Raw genomic sequence first — 21,192 nt, forward strand, 5'->3', positions numbered from 1 at the left:
ATATTCGTTTAGAGATCCCACGAGTAGGGAAAAGCGTTATTTACAAATTATTCGTGTATCAACTGTAGCTCAAAAAACAAAAAATCGAATTGAATTTCTGTAAATATAGATTTATTATATATAAAGGAAGCCCTAAAATATGTATTGGGTTGTCTTTCCTTCTAGTAATAAAACCTTGTCTAATCGTAGGTGCCGCGGTAGTCGAGCAGTTATAGACTAGACCCGCAAAGCTAAGATGTATTGCGGTACTAGTCTAGCCCTTGGATTTTATTTAATGGTTAATAAGAGAAATTTACAGTAAAGTATGTTTGTTAGGCGGTTATAGGCTAGACCCGCAAAGCTAAGATGTATTGCGGTACTAGTCTAGGCCTTTGGGTTGTATTTAATGGTTAATAAAAGAAATTTATAGTAAAGTATGTTTGCTAGTCGCCTCCGTCCACGACACCTAATTTGGTAGTTGGGCGTAAAGCCCGCCTGAAAAAATAGGCAATTTAGACTTTATCTGATCGTATTTTCGGTAGAATTTTAAAGGGGAATGGAAATCCTCAGGAAAGAGTAAAAAAAAATCATTTAGTAAAAATTCATAGTATGAAAAAATGTATAAAAATTAAAAGGAGCATTCTTGTTTAAAAACAAAATAATCGTGATTTTAGAATGTTGAATTAAAACATTTTATAACTAATTTTTAAGTCAACCTTTAACATCAATTTGACCCAATTTGAAGGGTTTATTTTTGTGAACCAAATTACTATAGGCATTATTTCCTTCTATCGATTACTATTACTCTCTAGTATCGATCATTATTCCCTACTATCGATCAATCATATAAAAAAAACTAAATTATTTCACTTAATGAAACTAAACTTCAAAAATAAAAAATTAACCTGAAAATTCCCATGGGGGGGGGGAGAGGATTTTGACGTATTTTTAAGTCAAGTCATGAAATGTCAAAAGGTCGTTGGTTTTTTTTTTTTTTTTACTTGAAATTAAGGTGAACTTAAGATTTGGCTAAATTATTTCACGCTTTTTTTTTTGGAGGAGGGTTTTTCTTAATGTTAGTTACAATGGTAAAAGAAAGAAAAAATCACAAATAATACTGTTAAGATTGCAACATGGTGTTGGAGTTCTTGTTGAAATGTTCGAATACAGAGCCCTCTAGCTATATACGTAATATATTCACACGTTTAGTGAAATTATTTAGCACTTAGAAAGTGATTGGGCAAAAAAAGTTTGCGATGATTGTTCGCGTCGATTGGTAGCGTGTTTTACTGGGTACTCACAAAATACTGAGCCCGGTATTTGCTACTATTGGCTACACTTACTGCACCAAAATCAGGTAGCAAAAACTGTTTTTTTAATCTACTCAAAATGAAAATTAAAAAAAAATGATGCTGAAAATGAAATTAAATTTCTAAAATTACGAGTTTAACCGGAAGTCGCGTAATTACTTGAACTTACAGCTTCCTTTTGCTCTCTACTAATTACAGTCTAAGCTATCTATTAATCTCTTTGTGTCAGGACAGTTAGCGAGCGTAGATATGGCAATAAGGGACATATAAATAAATACGCACACATAAGCACACCAACTTTTGTGACGTAACTTCTCCAGAGTATAGAATAAGAGGTCCTCCCCCCTTTTTTTTTAGACATATTTATCAATGTAATAGCTTGTCTGGGTTGGCCCGGGGATACCATCGCTCAAGAGTTTGCCGCCTCCACTGCCTCCGACTCACTGTCTTCCCTCCCATATATATATATATATATATATATATATATTCTCTGACAACTATTATTTTCCTGTATTTTTCCTCTCCAAGAGACATAAACCCCAATTGGCTAGAGGAACCGATCTAAATTGTCAACTATCGGCTGTCTGTCACTGACTCACAGATCCAGGACAGAATTCTCTTCCCCCATTCGCCCTCCTACTTCTTCGCCGCCTCCTCTTCTCTCTCTTATCCATAAAACTCGCTCGCTCGACGTAGTCTACACCACCCGTACTGCAGTCTGATTTATACCTCCTTTTATTTCACGAATCTCCCCCCCTTCCAATTCTTCGTACCAACTCTCTCTCTCTCTCTTACTCTCTCATATTCTCCATCTTTCTTATTCTTTCATACTTGCGCCATTTTCTTTCTATAAAAAGGAAAGAGAAAATACAAATCTTCCATTTTTTTCTTCTCTTTTTTTGTCAATATTATTTCTCTTCAACTTTATTTTAATATTATTTAGATTTTCAAGAATTGATTCACTCCATACTTTTATCCCTAAAAGTAATTAGATGAATCCCAGCTAATCATTTATGGGCGCTAGAGTTGAAATGAAAGCTTTACGAAGCTTTACTTCAAGGTAGAGTCGCAAATACATATTAACAATTACTCATTAATTTACGGGACAAAGAAGTACAGTAAGTAGTAGGTAAAGTAAAGTAATTGCCTATTTTTTTAAGGTGGGCTTTATGTCCAAATACCAATTAGGTGTCGTGGACGGAGGCGACTAGCAAACATACTTTACTGTAGATTTCGTTTATTAACCATTAAATAAAATCCAACGCTTAGACCGGGAATCGAACCTACTAAACCAACAATACATCTGAGCATTTCGGGTCTAGCCTATAACCGGCTAACAAACATACTTTACTATAAATTTCTCATATTAACCATTAAATACAATCCAAGGGCTAGACTAGTACCGCAATACATCTTAGCTTTGCGGGTCTAGCCTATAACCGCTCGGCTACCGTGGCGCCTTAAAAAAGTACAATAATTATGTCAAATTTTCGGTTTCCAGTTTTGAGCGGAAATATCTGTTTTGAATTCGAAAAAGAGAGGGTTAAAATAAAGATGGTATGCCGGAAGTGGTATTCAAAACTTCTTGTGAACGGAAGTTAGTGACGATCCGCTCCTAATTTTTTTTTCTTTTTTTGGCATTGGCTTTCGCCATACATCGTCTAGGTGCTTATCACTAGAATATCACTCACTCTCCATTCTTACTTATAAATACATTCGCTTCACACATTCATCCTATATACATTCTACTATATACAACTATTTACATAAACTACAACTAATGGATGGATCAGTACTCTATATTCCTGCCATCCTTATAGCTTAACCTAAATTAAAATCACGTAATCCTTCTCTAATCATGTACTTACATTCATTCTGTAACTTTTAAACACATTCATATTTCTTTGTTAGCTCTGCTATAGATTTAAGCACATACATGTTGGTGGAGAATATTATGTTTTCGTAGCGAAATGGTGCATCCAAATACCTGTATATGTCGTCAGACATACTCCTAATTCCTCATTTTGCAAATGCAATCTGTAATCAGTGGCCAGCTTAGATGAAACTGCAGTTTAGAGACATCGAATTGAGCTGCATTGTTGAAGAAGGTGGCACCACTATGGTGATAATACGTACGGCAGGTTACACCAAGTGGAGGTCTGTACTAAATAGACTTATAGTAAGGGTGGTGAGCACAATGGGGCCCCCGTTCAATCAGCTGAGACTGAATGCTGTTACCCTGTGCAGTATGCCGGCTAGTGCTTGTGTCAAATGCTAAGTTCGCCCCCCCGCCCCTCTTTGCCCATTCTAGTGAGTGTCAAGGGGTTATAATAGGAGAGGCACTGTATGTGTTTATGTGTGACGCGGCCGACTAGATCCTGCCGTGGGAGTCTGAGCCACTGTTACAACACAAACCTTCTGTAGATCTCTCACTGTATATATACATTAGAGAGCTAAACCATAGACTCACACCTTGGTCTATGGTCAACATTCCCTTAGGTCACGCCCAAACCCATCTATACATATATATGTATATATATCCTAGGTACTCGCCTAGAATAACACTTAACCATATATATGTAACACCTCTACCTGGATAATGCATCTTCCGTCTTCACAAAATAATGTAACTCAAGAAAAAGGAAAATTCCAGTTTCAGATACTCAAAATATTTTCTTTTAAAGTCAGTTCTAAGAAAATTAACAGGAAGCCCAAGTTTGCAATTTCCTTTAAGTAAACTTCGATCCCACATAATACAAGTTTTTCATTGAAAAACTTTAAACCGGAAATAGGCCGTCATTGATCGGGATTCCATCATGTAATAGGAGTGGTGGTGAGGAGTTTGTTTAGAGACTTAAATGAGAAGATTTAAGGGCATAAAATCAAAGGTAATTCTGAAGTACTGAATGATAACAGATTTATTTTTGAGCTCTTAAAATTGTGAAGATCCTGATTTATTATTAGCATTACTTTCAAATAAATGGTAGGTGGAATGGATAAATGGTTAGCAAGTTAGTTTCAGATGGACGGAGCCTTCTTCTTGAAGTCCAGGCAATATTTAGAAGACTTACTTGTGCGCCGAAAAAGCGATGACTATCCAATTAAGACGGACCTGTAATGTAGTCCGAATTCTTCTGGGCTCTGTCTTCGTACCGTTCTTTAAGGGCTTCTACTGCGTTGCAAATCCCGTAAACCATCCACGAATTCCTGTTTTTTTCGTGTTAGAATAATAATATTATCTAAAAACTCTTCTAGTACTACAGATGCTATCTTTCATAGCCCATAAGTTTTCTGGAAAAATGACTTCAAGGCTTCCTCTCTACTCTGACTACTTAATTTAAGAACCCACTGCACTGATAATATCCTTTGCAATTATCTTTCTAAGACAATCTACTTTATTGAAAGTTCAATGTTTATTAGAAGTAAACGACTCCAAACACTCTAAATTTAAAGATCGTCATTTCCTTTTACCCTCTAAATCAGAGGTTCCCAACCTGGGGTGCTCGATATTCCAGGGGGTGCGAGAAAAGTCCAGTTAAATAATAGGATATTATTATTATAAAAATATTTTTCATATTTTTATTTCTCTTGCACATATGCACTTGTAAAGTATACTTTCTTTGTTATATACTCCGTGTGTTTGATATTTATCCTTGAGCAAAATATAAATTTCAGGGGGTTGTGAGGTGCGAGTGAAATTTCTTTAGGGATACGGGGCGCAAAAAAAGATTGGGAACCACTGCTCTAAATCGTTAAATTAATGCACTTTTAACCTCAGAGGTCTTAAATCTTCACTTATCAGTAAACTATCAGTACCTCAAGATAGTATTCTCTCATTGCAGACAGTACTGGCCGACAACATAGATTTGGTAAGCAGTAGAGACTACTGCAAAGAACACGCCCTAGACTCGAATCCAGGCTTTCCAGTTTTTGCGAAATGATTGAGTAGATCTGTTTCTTTGACTCCTCTTTGTTAAAAGGATATAAAATAATTTATAGGGCAATAAGTGATATTGTATACATTAATTTTTACAAAACTTAGTACATACAGTTATTAATCAGAAAACTAAGCCATTATGATGTACTAAATATAGTTCGAAAAGAGATATTAAACTGGTTAATAGTCTAGATTCTTCCAAAACAATATCAGTTACTTTGTTTCGCATACAATAGAGCATCTTTAAATTTCTGTTACTTCAAAAAAATTCTAAATTTTGTATTATCTATTATCTATTTTTTTAAAACAGCTTCAGTGACTAATTCATCTTATTGACATTGCAGGATCTGTGAAGATGATTTTCAACGAAGTCTTCCAGAAATGGTAAGTTTGAATACTTTTTTTTTTGTAAATGCTTAATTTATTTTAAATGTTTCCTCGTCCATCCAAAAGAAAGAAACTTAAAAAACATGATAACTTAATCTGTTACTAAGATAAAGCAAAAAAAAGCAAAAGATATTTTCTTTAAAGTTTATTGTTGATAAGAAGAATCATTAAGAACTAGAGACAAAAAGTACCGTTAAGGAAAGAAAACTATAATAGATTGTAGTCAAAGTGAAACGGAAGAAGATTTCCGTTTTGTTCTTTTATTTTCAAGAAAGAATAAAATAAAACTAGAGAAAACTATTAGAGAAAGAGGTAACGATTTAGTTGCTAATGTATAATTTGTTAAATAGATTGTTTTGTCTGTTTTAGTCTAATCGTGTCACCACTAGTCTGTAATAGTGGTGTCCGTTTGCCCATCTGTTCGTCTCTGCTCTCACCTATGTAGTACTAATGTGTCGCGTTCTCTTTTACTGTATATATATCTCACTTTTAAGGCTTTGTGGTTTCTACAATGTAAATATAATTTGCCCATTTCACCTGCATATATCTGTCATATCATTAATTTGAAAACAATTACACATTACACAATTACATTTACACATTAAATAGAAACAAACATTAAACGATTTTCATGTAGTCTGGTGATTGACTAATAAAAGCTGGAATTTTTATTACCAAAGGAAGTGTGCCTTCCTTTTTTTTTTGATTGTCTGGGTGTATTGTTCCAGAATGTTGGAACAGGAAGACGGTGCTAAGGACCAAATCTTTCTGATCGAAAGTACAGGAATACATGTTTTGATCCCCTCTTCGAAATCCTATGGTTTGATAGTTCGGTAAAGTCTCAAGTCACTTCCTTTGTAGGCACACCTACTTGCTTTGCTGTTTCCGAAAGGCTATTTGAGGATGAATTTCCGGTACTGAACAGAGTTTAAACTTAATCAAAGATCTTTCGCACAGCGCAGCGTTCAACCATCGTTTATTTAACTTATATTTAATAATAATTAATTCGGACTTATTATTTTATTATATTTATTTAGTAATTTACCATCTGTATACATGGATACAATAAGTAAATATGAGATAGGAACTGATGTGGGAAGAGCAGGAGGAGAGAAACTACCCAGCGGTAGCACTCTCTATCCTATGAGATAGGAGAATACGAACAAGAATAAATATTTATTATAATAAATATATACATAGAATAAATATAGAAGTATAAATGTATAATACATTTCAACCTTCTTAACTGAGTGAAGTAAAAGAAAAGTTAGGTGAGGAGGATTGGAATGCAGGGAAAAGGAGGAAAAACCTGCAGCTAGTGTAGAAAGTTAGAGTAGGATATGTTTTAGTCTTCTGTGTCTGTATGTTGTAGAAGGATCTGTAGGAGGCTATGTCGCGGCATAGTGGATTGGGATGGCAGTCTAGGATGGAAAGGAGTTTGAGCAGATGATTTTGGATATAGGAGTGTACCGGGGGATAATGGACGCAGTCTCCGTGGAGTGAGTCAATTCTAGTGCGTCGAGGAGAGTCTGTTGCGAGTCTCCAGAAATTTGTTTTGCTTTGTCCTGGAGTTTCTTGATGTTGCTACCACAAGTCAGGCTCCAGGCGGAGCAGGCGTAGAGCAACCTCGGCGCCTAATGACTACTTTGTAAAGGAGTAGTTTGTTGGTCACCAGTCATTTTGGAGTCACCTGAGAGAAGAGGAAATAATAGTCGTGTAGTCCAGTTTGCCTGCTTGCGTTTACTTTGTCCTGTACGTGCTTAGTGAAAGTCAGTTTGTTGTCTAAAGTTAGCCCTAAGTATTTCACGTGGGTAGACACGGAATGAGAGTTATAACTGGTTTGTCGATTAAACGGAGATTACGAGTATGAATACGAGAGAGGAGAGATAGGAGAATAATGACGTTTAGCTCTTAAGACTGCAAGGAAGTAGACTGGGGATTCAGTCGGCGAGAAGTATTGTTAGTGATGTCAGAGGGGGCAAGAGACTGTACTAGAGGATTGGAGCAAGTAGAGAGAGCAGTATGGAATTTTGATATTTCGTCTTGGCGAGTTGGTGTTGTACGAATGGGATGTTGAGGTCGTTGTGAAGAGTGAGGTTAGTCACCGTAGAAAGGAGCGTCAGCCATCTGTCGGAGGAGTTTTGACTGAAATGTATGTACAGTCCGTAAGTTTGTAGGTTTGGCTAAATCCCTAGTCCTGTAAGTCCACATAGGTTTGAGTATAGTATTTGTACAATTCTCAAAGATCCAAATGGATCTACCAGTAGATGACCAAGTCTGATTAAGCATAGCACTGGGATGGATTAGATTTAGCGCTATGCCTAGCAGTCTTGAGCAACGAGCTGGTGAGCGAAATGTTCAGAGTGAAATGGTGAGTCAGTCTGAAGTTCAGAGTAGATGGTTCCCCCAGATGATTCGAAGCACTTGAAGCATAACTAGAATTTTATGAAAATATTGTCCGTTATTGTAAAAACCATTTTTCAGGGATTATTTACTTTAGCTTGATATATACACTCCATATACACAATGTGTTCCATTCTTGACAATTACATCCAACAAAACGATTAGGACACTGCCTCAAAAACCAGTCCAACCTGTTGATTGCAAGTAAGGGGTCTAAAATATTAACCGCAAGTCCTACATGTTTATATCGTTTACAGACGTGTCTATTTTAGTAATAAAGTTATCATTCTAACTAACAAAGAGGAGGGGGGGTTGGTTATGAACTCTAGAGAAGGGTTTGCGTGTTGCATATGTGTTCTGGAAAACTCCCTTCTAGGTCCCTCTAGGTCTGTCTGTCCCCCTTATTATGTTATTACCAAGTGTTAGCATCTTTCAAAGAGAGGCGCGGTAAAGAGGATAAACATGTAGAGGGGATGGGCCCCCTTGCCGTTAACCCCTCTACTATTCAATTATTAGATCATTTTTGACGATCTACAGACAACATAATTTTATTTATTTTTTTGCTGTTATCCAAAAAGGGAAACAGCGCTCTCTCGCGTCTTCGTGTTGCATTAAGTGTTGTATCGTGTTTTTTTTTTACCCTGCCTTTGGTTTTTGTTTATTTTCTTAACTATTTCTCATAGGTAACATTTTATTAGATTACTTTTCATTCAATTTTTGTGTGTCTCCTTTTAGCCTCAATTTTAATTATATTTTTCTAAAAGGGTTTTTTTTTGGCGTTTATTTTTGCTACAATCAGCGCGTTGGCGCTATAAGTAACAATGATAGAAGTGATTGGTAGATACTACAAACGAGTGGAGAAGTTACCACCAGTGGTAACACTCCAAAACATTAGACCGTTAGTCCACTCTCTTCACTTGAGAAGAGATGACGAGGCCACACTCTCTCTTTTAAGGAGTCTTCTAAAACGTTATTTTTTTGTTTTTATTTGCACCGGGTTATTCTGATCCATGGTGCTAACCTCACACAAGGACCTAGCATACTCGCGAGGCTGCGTTGTCATCATAGGTCGCATGACACCTTGAATTGAGTTGAACTAGAGTGATTTTTCTTCAAACAAGAATTTTTTACTTTGTTTTTACTTTCAATTATTTATAAAAATTTTGGGGTGCTTAAAGAATGATGAAGTACTTTCCTTGCTTCGCCAAGCAGTGACGTCAGCTTTGTTACCACTTCCGGTTTCATTTTTGCTTAGTATTGTTAACCAGTTAAGCGTGTTTGATGTGTGTGTACACGTCAAACCAAATCTCTATTACGGTGCGTTTGACGTGTGTACTCGTTGTGAAATATATAAAATTGCCATTAACTATAAAAACTAATAATGAAATACAATAAGAATATTATTTGGTGGGATGTTTCCTTTATCTTTACCAATAGAATGCAGTGGGAGTCAGCCAAATGATTAGTGGTTGGTACATGTTTGGTCTCCGCATTAGAGATTGGGAATAAGGCACATAAATAAAAGCTCTCAACCCTTGTGCAATGCCCGTTTTTACCTCTTAGATAGAGGTTCAGACCTCAGTACGAGCATGATTTCATTTTGCACAGAATTCAAAAAGCACTTTTCTTCCTCCTTGTAAAAGCTCTTGCGCCTCTAGGTAACTAGAGCAGTGCCTAGGTGAAGCGGTGCAAGATTTTGAATGAGCACAGAATGCTCTTTTAATCTCAAGCCCTCCAGAGATTGCAGAAAAAGTCGCTTGCAGTGTCCATGATGACGTTGTAAACTTTTGGTTGTTTTTGCCCTACGTTCAACGCGTCTGTGATTTTAATTCCGCACACTGTGTGGGTTTTTTTTTTAAAAAAACTAAATTCCACGCTTAACTGGTTCAGCGATCCTGTCCAGATTGCTGTAACGAGTTTTAAGGTATCCTGAGTCCCATAAAATTTTTATAAAAGGATACGTGTATTGTACGTGTATGTACGAGATTTCCCCATCTGTTGAATCGAAAAATTGTAATAGATCGACCATTACTCTTGATTTAAATACTAATATGGGAAATCACTGAGCAGAATCGGTCTTTGAGAATTTTGTAGAAGGGTGTGAATTAATATCGTATATAAGGATTCAAAAAGACGCAATACACATGTTATACATATATAGGAGTGGTTATAACTGAAGTTATACTAATATTATTTCTACCAGTTATCGTTGAAACCTTTCTTCAACAAATATTTAGTTAGGTTCATAGTTTCCCTCTTGTTGATTGGCTTCACAGAAACCTTATACATGTCAGATGTGTTTACAGACTACCCTCTTCTTTCATTTTATCTTCGATCTTTTTTTTTTAAATTTAATTTTGTAGCAGTAATTAAAGAATAATTTTTTTTTTTTAAGTATTTAACTGTTACTATTTATTGTAAGGGATACAGGCTTTGTTTTCTGCTTTTCCTGTAGGAGTTCTTATAAAAAAAAAATAATCAGGAATTTCAAAAATATATTATTTAGGGATAACGATGGATTACTGCTCTAAGGGATTAGTTACCTTAATTGGAGAACAAACTTGGTATCGATAGTTATGTCATCGAATAATTTTACTTCATTTTCCAAAATTGACGGAAGGTCTAGAGCAGCGTCTATTTTAAGACGCATTTGGTGAATAGACAATCGTCTTCCGGTCTGTTTTTCTTTCGGTTGAGCTAGCCCAGAATTCTTAATATATATCCTTTGTTGAGGAGACGGTTGTTTTAGGCTTAAGGTGGTTATCATAATATGAAGTAATTGAGAAAATTAAAAAATATATAAAGGGTGAACCAGTAAGTAATTTCCATAGGCCTACAGTGTGAAGTACATCTAAAGAGGAGTTCAAAGACGTATTGGCCAACTTCATATTTTCCACTGTTCTTGAGTGACGTCACTTTAAGTTTTTTTTTTTTCTAAAATCATTACTTTTTTCCAATAAAAATGTTATTACTCAGAAAGTTTTAGTCCGAATTTGATTCTGATGACACGGTTAGAAAGACAGATAAAATTTTCTAAAAATTGACACCATTTTGAAGCAAAAATTATCCCCATCTAAAAGTGTTTTTAATGAATTAAACAACTTGTTAAACTAACACTGTTGTGTGCTCGTGAACACGTTTTCTTGCTAAAATAAACGTAATTTCTCATACGAAGAAAAAAAGGAATCCTGGAAAATGATATACAGTTAGAAAGCACACATTAGACAAGGAAACTTTTATAAAAAGTGGCCAGCACCTAGGTCTGATAATGATCACGTAAGGGCCTAATGAGTTTTTCTTAAAAAATTTCGATTACTTTTATTTTCCCAGTTTCCCCAAGAGGAAGATTGAGGCTGTTTGGAGAATAATTTTCTGCTTCAAAATGGTGTCAATTTTTAGAAAAATTATCTGTCTTTCTAACCGTGTCATCAGAATTGAATTCGGACTAAAACTTTCTGAGTAATAACATTTTTATTGGGAAAAAAAAGTAATGATTTTAGAAAAAAATTTAAAGTGACGTCACTCAAGAACAGAGGAAAATATGAAGTTGGCCAATACGTCATTGAACTCCACATTAGATGTACTACATGCATACTATGGACATTACTTACTGATTTACCCTGTATAGTGTAGGGGAAGAGATTTGATGACGAAAACTGTTATTTGCAATAACTTCAGAAATCACTGCTTTATTCAACTTCCAAAAATGCAGCTCAATCAAACTAATTTAATAAATTCCTTAAAACACCTTTTTCTTTAAAAAAACAAACAACCAAAACCACTGAACTCTCAAAAAGGAGTTTACTTTTCTTGTAACCTCTCAACTGGTTAACTGTTTAAATTAACCAAAAAACCAAAACACCATCCGTAACCTAGCAACCTTAAATAAACAAACTCCATTAAACAGCTGTGTACTACTTAAATCAAAAAACCGTCTTCAACTTGTACAAATTGATAACAACTGCCTAACTCAAGTGGATTTCTCATTCTAACATCTTAGGCTGGAAACATAGTGGAGCGGCGAGCAAAGCGGCGATGATAGCTGCTTCAAATCAAAGAGAGCGACGAGCAGCGAGCAAAGATTCGCATGCACATAGTGACGAGTTTAATCGCGTTCTCCTTTTGACAAAACAAGATGGAGGAACTATTTTTATATGAAAATTCTTCGTTGAAACTTTGGTATTTGCAGCAGCTTAGTAGTAGGAGCTGCAGTGTACATGACATAAAAAAGTCTAGAAATGAACTTGGTAAATTTCATCACTTGTACCAACAACTTCGGGAACATCCTGGCAAGTTTCATTCGTATTTATGAATGTCTTATCAACATTTGATTATATACTAGCCCAGTGTAACCCCATTAATCAAAATCAAATTTTATTGTTTTTGAATAATACAACTCACAACAAAAGTTAGGCACAATATAGAAAAATTAACTAAATACAAATCTGTGTAACCCCATTAATCCTAGCAGTTACTTTAAGGTTAGAATAGAATAAATAAAAACAAAATAGAAATATATGCCGATAAAAAGAAATTAGTCAATTAAAAAAACAATTTTATTAAATCACTACACCATGATTTGTCGTAAATTAATGTTGTTCATCTGAAAAACTGGAGTAGTACGACGCTACAGAAGAAGGATTGGAGAATTCGTCCTGATCAGAAGTAGTAGGACGTGAAAATGTAATTTAATTTTGCCTAGTATTTAGATGAAAGTTAGCATTAAGGGATTGAGAACCAATTAAATGTAGCAAATATTACCTGAATTCTCCATTAACTACTTGTTAATTAATTTTAACTATTAATTATTAATTGTTAAAAACTATTGTAGCTTTGCAAATACTATGTTCCACAGAGGTTTCTTTAAACAAACTAAACCAATAATGTATCAATATCCATAACCTTTGAAAAATAACCTTTACAAATTGAGCGCGATGAGAGCGAAGAAATCAAACATGTCATAACGCTTTGCTCTACTCTCTATAGATAGCGTTGCTCTATCTTCGCTTTGCTCGCCACTATGCGCGGTCCCATATGTTTACTTGTGTTTGATTTCGCCGCTTTGCTCTTCGCTATCATCGCCGCTTTGCTCGCCGCTCCACTATGTTTCCAGCCTTATTCTATTCTTCTCTATCTCTTTCCCCTCATATACGTATGTTTCCAATTTTTCTGAGTTTGAAGATAAATCTCTCATCCTGAAGGGCCAATCTTCTACTGTTATTCTTTTACGCAATTTTCTTCCTTAAAGCACCAGTTTGCCATTTAAGGAAGAGTGAATAAAAAAAAAAAAACTAAGTTCAGTTTGATGTGGGATATCTGAAGATACACTCATGATGTTCTATTTGGAGGGGTGTGTGTAAGGTGATAAGATAGAAGAAGAGCTTTGGACAGAACGGTTTCAAGCTGCAGTTTTTTCTTTAAGCTTTTTGTAATATTTGTTCAGTCTGCTGTGAGTTTTAGGTGGCTCAAATCTTGAATTTAATTTTTTTTGTTCTACGCTAGCCTTGTCTGCTGGCTATGAGAGGTACACGCGTAGTGCTTAGTTCCGTCCCAATAGGCTGCTTAGGCTGCTAAAATTAAGATTAGATAAAAATCAATGGATTGTTAGAAATTATCCTATTAATTGGCCAAAATTGTGGAGAATCTTGTTTCTTATGACTTTTCCACCTTCAACTATTATCCCAAGTTAGAGTATTGTTTCTCGTTATTAATCTGTCTGCAGCATCTACATCTTCAGGGTTTTTTTTACCTGACTTAATCAACTCGGGCAAGAATTAGCTGTGGTAATGGCCACCAACAGGTGAGTTTTGAAGGAAAGGTACCCTAATTGTGCAATGGAATAAAAGAAAGGGTTTCCGATAACTTGGATTCAGATGAATAAACATGGAGAAGGTTCAAAGAAAAGGGTAAACAAGAAAAAAAAGTTCACAAAAATAGGGCTAAGACTGGATTTTTATTTAAGGAGGAAAAAAAAAGGAAATATAAAGATAGTTTAAGAAGGGGTTTATGATACAATTCCCAAGCATCCTTTTTTTTTACCCAAAACTGGTCATTAGATGATGTATGGTCTGATGCTGATGTAGAACTTGAGGAATGACTTGGACTTTAAACTTTAGCTTTATGCCCAACACTTTGCTGTCTATCATCTTAACCTGTGTTCCTCCATCTCCCTTAAATAATCATGGCCACAGTATTCCCTCTAAGTACGCACACATGGATATGTAATGCACGCGATTCTTTGTCTTCCCCAATTTCTCAGACACAACACCACTTCTCACACACTATTCTTATTCTTCTTCTTTTTCTTTCCACTTCTTAATACTTGTAATTATCTACCACTAGGTACAATCACTCTTGTCACAGTCTAGACATAGTGTACTGCGCGCTTCTACGTCAGTGAATGGTTTTCTTTCAAAAAGGCCTGGATATTCCTTTATATATTTTTATGCTTACGTTGTCTATTCACTAGAATATTTCTAGTATTTCTCAAATAGTTAGTTGCAAGACGTTTTTCACATTAAAGGAAGACTAACTTCTTTCATTTATTTGAGATTATTTGTCAGGAAGATAACTTTTAAGGAACTGTTGTCTAATTTTCATCCTCTGTTTAACCATTTAAGCGTGGAATTTAGTTTTAAAATAACCCCCCCCCCCACAGTGTGCGGAATTAAAATCACGACAATGACGTATATACACGTCGAACGCAGGGCAAAAACAACCAAAAGTTTACAACATCATAATAGTCACTGCAAGCGACTTTTTCTGCAATCTCTAGGGGCTTGAGATTAAAGAGCATTCTGTACTCATTCAAAATCTTGCACCGCTTCACGTTATGCATTGCTCTAGTTAACTAAGGGAAGCAAGAGCTTTTACAAGGAGGAAGAGAAGAGCTTTGAATTCTGTGCAAAATGAAATCATGCTCGTTCTGTGAGGTCTGAATCTCTATCTAAGAGGTAAAAACGGCATTGCACAAGGGTTGAGAGCTTCTATTTGTGTGTGGTAATTCCCAATCTCTAATGCGAAGACCAAACATGTACCAACCACTTATCATTTGGCTGGCTCCTCCTTCCGTATAAAATACTTGGCAGTTCTATTGGTAAGATAAAGGAAACATCCCACCAAATAATATTCTTATTTTACTTTATTAAAATTTCGAGCTTTTATAGTTAATGACAATTTTATATTTTTCACAACGATTATACAAGTCGAACAGAGATTTTTTTGCCTTTTTTTTGGCATTGGCTTCCGCCATACAGCCAGCATCGTCTAGGTGCTTATCACTAGAATATCACTCACTCTCCATTCTTACTTATAGATACATTCGCTTCACATAATTCATCCCTCTACTATATACAACTATTTACATACAAACTTACAACTAATGGATGGGTCAGTGCTCTATATTCCTGCCATCCTTATAGCTTAACCGAAATTAAGATCACCGTAATTCTTCTCTAATCATTTTCTTTCGTTCATTCTAATCGGCTATAACTTTTAAGTACATTCATATTTCTTTGCTAGTTCAGCTATAGATTTAAGCACATAGATGTTGGTGGAGAATATTATGTCTTCATAGCGAAATGGTGCATCTAAATACCTGTATATGTCGTCAAACATTCGTTTCCTTTCTACCACATAACAGAGATTTGGTTTGACGTGTATACACGTCAAACGCGCTTAACTGGTTTTAATTTTTTGAAACACAATGTGCAATTTGTTTTGTTTACGTCATTGTTTTTGCGATCAGCTGTTAGTATAGAAATTAAACTCTTAAGTCTTTCTTTAAAACTAATTGGTCGTTAATCGCAATACATTATTTCATACTAATTATACTTTAATAGCCTACGGAAAAATTATTGTCTCATAAAATAAAATAAAAATTAATCGATTCAAGTCAATAAAAGGTGAAAGAAAACGTTTTTGTTCTTACAGTTAATAATTTACCCCCAAAAAACAGAAACTAAGGAATCTCAATAGCATTAAAGTAGGTTTGCGTGATTGAATTAGTGTTCAAAAACGATGCTTTACTATTATAGATAAATATCTAAAAGTTAATTTGGGGTGTCTAGGGCATTCCTCTGTGCAGTCCTAGACTCTAAGCACACTGATGGGGCGGCTAATCATTGCTAAACATGATTCTATCAGTGTTTATTTTCTATTGTTCTCTGGGCATTTTGATTAATCAGAAACTATCGAGAGAGTGCCTTCACTGTGCATGTTTTGGTTTTGATTAGCATACGCTAGTTCTCTCTCTCTCTCTCTATCTATCTCTATCTCTGTCACTCTCTGCCCTGTCATGTTAATGCTATTAATGGGTGCATGATTAAAGCAGTACTCAAAGATAAATGTTTTGCTTTAGCTTCATTTGAGTTGATTTCATTTTAATGCTTGATTTAGGGTAAATGAAAATTTCTTGCAATAACGATAGAGTTCATTGTGGTGGCCAGAATGCTTAAATCTAACTCCGTGCTTAAAAGACACTTCACAGGTTCTCCAAGAAGTCTCCTAAAGTCAGCGAAAGATACTGTACATCGTATCGGACTTCTCCTCTAAAAAACTAGACTTAATCCAATATCTTTTCTAGTAAAACTAACTTATAATTTACGAGGACAGAACATTTGAAGTGATAATAACTTTGTGTCGAGCAGTACTCGATGGTCAAAAATGTGCCAATGTTCCCCCTGGACTCTTAGCTCTGTCTGTCAATTGACACACATGACCAACACTTTTTTTCTCCTTGCGAATTGCTTAGACAACACTCTTCTCTCCTTTTCAAACATCCTAGTTTTTCCCGAAAGAAAAGAAAAACACAGGAAGGACTATCCTGTCTAACATACCAAAGTCAAAAAAGGAAAAAGTATTTCAACTGGTGGTCCAAATTGATGAAGAGGAATTCGGCCTGGCAGTTCGAACACAAAAAAAAACTGCATTAGTAATTATTTCGAGTCTTTTCTATCTAACTTCCGCAATTTTGAATAGAATATAAACTTCTATGGAACAGTTCAAAATCCAAACATTCAAAAGTTAACCCTTGAGCCGTCACCTTATGTAAAGTGCCATAAGCCGTCACCTCGAGTCATATTGACCCAGCATTAAAAACTATTAAATAAAAAGGAAAAACTAACTAATATCAAGTTATAGGGAATAGAAATCGAAGACAAAACATTTATTTATACTTTAATAAAACAGAAATACAAATTTAAAAAAAATCAATAACATAAAGATGTAATTTCTAAATGAGGTGCTGCTTAGCATGTAATGAAAAACAGAGAAAATATTTACAGTTTACAATTAAAATTAAAACAGTTAATTAATTACAATAACATTTTTTTGAAAAATCGCGTTGTTCTAGTTTTCACTTTTCACTTATCCTTACTTGATTCCGGTTCGTGCAGATTTTCACCGGAAATGTCCAGTTTGTGATACCTTGAACCAAGAAAAAGTTGGACTTCCTGTTTGTGAGCAGTGGAAAAATTTAGAATTTGATATTTCGATTCGTAAAGTAATAGTCGAAATGATCGAAACTGATCAAGATGTATATTTTTTCTGTATAAACACCGTTTACTTTTAGTAGTGGTATAAAAACTTGCCCAATAGTACGTAGGAAGGGTATGTATTCAAAAATGGCTGGATATATATATATATATATATTTTTTATTTCTTTTTTTTATCGGACAAAATGCTGTTACAATACTTTTTTACATTTCAAATGAAAGAACCACTTAAAAACAGTTAACAGAATTCATATAGTTGGAATTTGTTTGAACATTCATACCCAAATTAAAATACCTTCCAAGTTGAACAGGGTGAAAAACAAAAAAAAACAAAACTCTGGTAAGTTCCAGGGCGATAGAGGGGTTAGAAGAAGATTGGAAGCAGCAGGGGTCAGAGAGCGATAACAAGCTTCTACGCTTCCAAACCCGGCCCGCAAAGAACCTTGTCTCTTATTGATACAACAAAGGATATACCCCGCATTATTATGTAAAACGGTCGTCCAAAAATGAAGTCTTCACTCTACCGGAAATACCAGGGACTTCGAGGCTGTGTTTTGAGCTGGACTTCTTTTTTCTTCTTCTTTTCTTGCAATTTAACTCCCCAGACTGCTTGCTAACGTCAGCTAGCTAACAGCTATACAGTCCGACCAGAGAAAAGAAAAGTAGTATTTTTATTCCTTCTAAGACTTGTAAGTGGAAAAATATCATGTAAATTCATGTCGGGGCTTGTTTTTCCCTTTTCTCTGGAAACTTTCTCCTTTAAACCAAATGTCCATTTTTACTGTTTCTCATTACCGTTTTACCAAGAAACCGTTTTCTTTTTTCCTTTTCCTATTGCTTCATCTTCACTCCTCGCGTTCTCTCAATTTTACTCTCTGCTATGAATAAATTGAAGTGAAAGAAAAGCCACACAGGCCATCCTGGAAAAGAAGGAAAACTATGGAGCAGGAGTAAAGGGGACTAAGAAATTGCCTCTTACAGTTTTTGTCCTCAAGGTATGACGACAACGAAGGCCAAAAGCAGACTCTTCTTCCTACTTCCCAGCATCGTCTGGGCTGCCCTTAATAAGTAAAGGGTCGTTCAATTATTCAAGAGTCACTTGTTATACATCTCTCTCTTCCAAGTTGGAGCTCCCTTTTCTCCTTCCTTCCTTCTGGAACTAGTGCACGGACACCTCCCTCCACAACAACTTAATATATTATTCAATATATTGTCCGACAACACTTAACTTTATATGTAGTACAAAATATAATAAGTATTTCAAGTTAGAGTACAATTATTTTTATGAATTTAGTAAAATGGAAGGTTTCAAAAAATCAAGCTTTTAATGGAAGTAAACTTTTTTTGAGGTTCCTTGAGATCGAAAAGTTGACAAAACTACTATCTCAAAAAGGAAACCAAACCGCAGGAAGCTCATTGTACTTCTAATGGGGCCATGACGTAGCGGTCAAAAATCCCTCAGTCGAAATGGATTTTACCTTTTTCGTTCATCACCTCGATAGCGTATTGGTTGCGCACATGTTCATCTTCTAAGACTTCCTGTAGAAATATCGTATTCTTTCAACCTGCAAAGCTAATATGCATTGTGGTACTGGGTTCGATTCCCCCGGTCTTAGGCTTTGAATTTTAATTACAATTAAATGAGAAATAGTAAAGTACGTGAGCTAGTTGCCTTCGTCCACGACACCTAGTAAATGGTAGTTGGACGTTAAGCCCCGCCTGAAAAAAAATAGGCGATTACTTCACTTACTTCTCTTCGTATTCTTTCAAGGAACTTCCTGGAGACTACTGCAAGCTAGGCAGTGATAACGTTCTCCCTAAAGAGTCTTTAGAATGATTGATGTTACAAACTGTTTAGGATGTTAGCATGATTATTGGTGTTTGGAATATAATTATTAGGATTATTATATTAGGAAGTTTAGGATAATGCGGGATTATCTAATTCGTAGTAGAAACAAAGGTTGTCACTCTGCCGGAAACTTTTTCGTATTTAGAGAAACTTTGCAGCCTTATATCACTTATATCAAATTGATGTTGATGATTTAATGATTCACTAAAATTCCGAGTGGCGAAAAAAATGACGTAAACGGAAGTGCCACTCTTCCTAAATTTGATTTAAAATTATTTTTCAATGAAACTCATTTAGGAAAGTTAGGTTTTCCAGGAGATATAACCTATAAAGAGTTGGGTTTCATCTCATCACTAACTCAGGTCTAAGTAGTACGAGTATTAATTGAGTTACTAAAAATATCCAGAAGAAAGGAAAACAGCATAACCAGCAATACACTTTGCAGGTTTTTCTTTCAGTTTTCCGCGATTTCCATTAAAAAAAACCGAGATTATTTCTTTTAGGTTTGATAAGTTTGAACAAAAAGTTGAAAATCGCCCTTAAGTTCACATAAGCTTTTACAAGCCCTTTAGATTTTCCATTTTCATGAAAATTCGCGCGAATTTTTTTACATTGGTTACGATAATTATGAATCCTTATTCATAATGAAGGTCAGATCTGCGACGTGAGGAGTAGCCCCGTGGGAACGTCACTATTGTGGACGAAGGAAGGAAGCCCTGCAATAGATCAGATGGTTTACACTTCCTTCAAATCGCCATTTACGTGTGAACTACCGTTTATTCTATATCTCACACGCAATGACCATGACGTCATAATGCTTTCTGGTATTCATATAACTTGTCTGAACGTAATTCTTACTTCTTCTTAGCCTTCGTAAGAGAAAGTTTGACGATGTGGGAGTTTCTTTGGGGCAACAAACGGGTGCAATGACATCATCTAACCTCTGATGGTCCAGGCAAAAAGTGCATTTTCTTGAAGGTACAAGATAATAGCCAAATAGGCTTTTGCCCAGAGAACTACACCGCCATATGAGGTAACATGAGGAATTGTTTTACCATCCTTCTCTTCAGTACGTGTGATTTATGCTAGTTAATAAAGCTAAGTTTTCTCTACAATTGGGTAAAGAAATTATTAAAATCTGAACAAAAGGAAGAGAGATATAAAGGTTTGAAATTTGAACCATTATGAAAACCTCCAAACTTTAACCTTCTATATCTCATTAACCATGATCACTAAAACAATGCAACTTATACCAGTTATGCAGCAAACTTTTCTGTACAATTTGGTAAAGGATTCATTAAAATCGGAACACTAGGAAGAGAGATATAAAGGTTTGAAATTTGAACCATTTGCAAAACCTCCAAAATTAAACCTTCTATATCTAACTATTGTCACTAACAAATTCCTATTTATACCAGTTATAGAGCTAAGTTTTCTTTACAATTTGGTAAAGAATTCATTGAAATCTTATGGGTACGAAAAGAGATATTAAGGTTGGAAATTTGAAGGGTTTAGAAAACGTCCAAAATTTAACCTTCTACGAGGTTCTTGTGTGTGAATGGGAATTTTCTCATACGAGTGTGAACTCGTATATCTTATTGACTATTAAACAGGTCGGCATACGAACTTAACACCTGAAGAGTTTAAGTTGAGAAGAAGTCATATGACTACTATGTTTTTTACAATATTTTTTACAAAAGGCTCTACCTTTTTAGCCTATAAGCTCCAAGGAAGTTATGAGGCACTGGTACTCCCACAAACTTATTATGGAGTTCGCAATTAGTTCTTGGTCAGTATGATGGTCCGTACTGGAGCGTGTGATCCTAAAAAATA

At 35.3% G+C, this 21,192-nt stretch overlaps 1 long non-coding RNA gene across 1 annotated transcript in view; it reads left to right on the forward strand.

The window, feature by feature from the left end:
* LOC141455960 (uncharacterized) overlaps window positions 1-21,192 on the forward strand; it is a 260,798-nt gene that overhangs the window by 109,763 nt on the left and 129,843 nt on the right. The window contains exon 3 of the long non-coding RNA XR_012459548.1: window positions 5,571-5,610. This is a non-coding gene — a long non-coding RNA (uncharacterized lncRNA). The remainder of the gene's footprint in view (window positions 1-5,570; window positions 5,611-21,192) is intronic.

The sequence above is a fragment of the Rhodnius prolixus genome, unplaced genomic scaffold (assembly GCF_049639745.1).
Source record: "Rhodnius prolixus isolate KJV_2025 unplaced genomic scaffold, Rpr scaffold_4, whole genome shotgun sequence".
Classification (NCBI taxonomy): Eukaryota; Metazoa; Arthropoda; class Insecta; order Hemiptera; family Reduviidae; genus Rhodnius; species Rhodnius prolixus.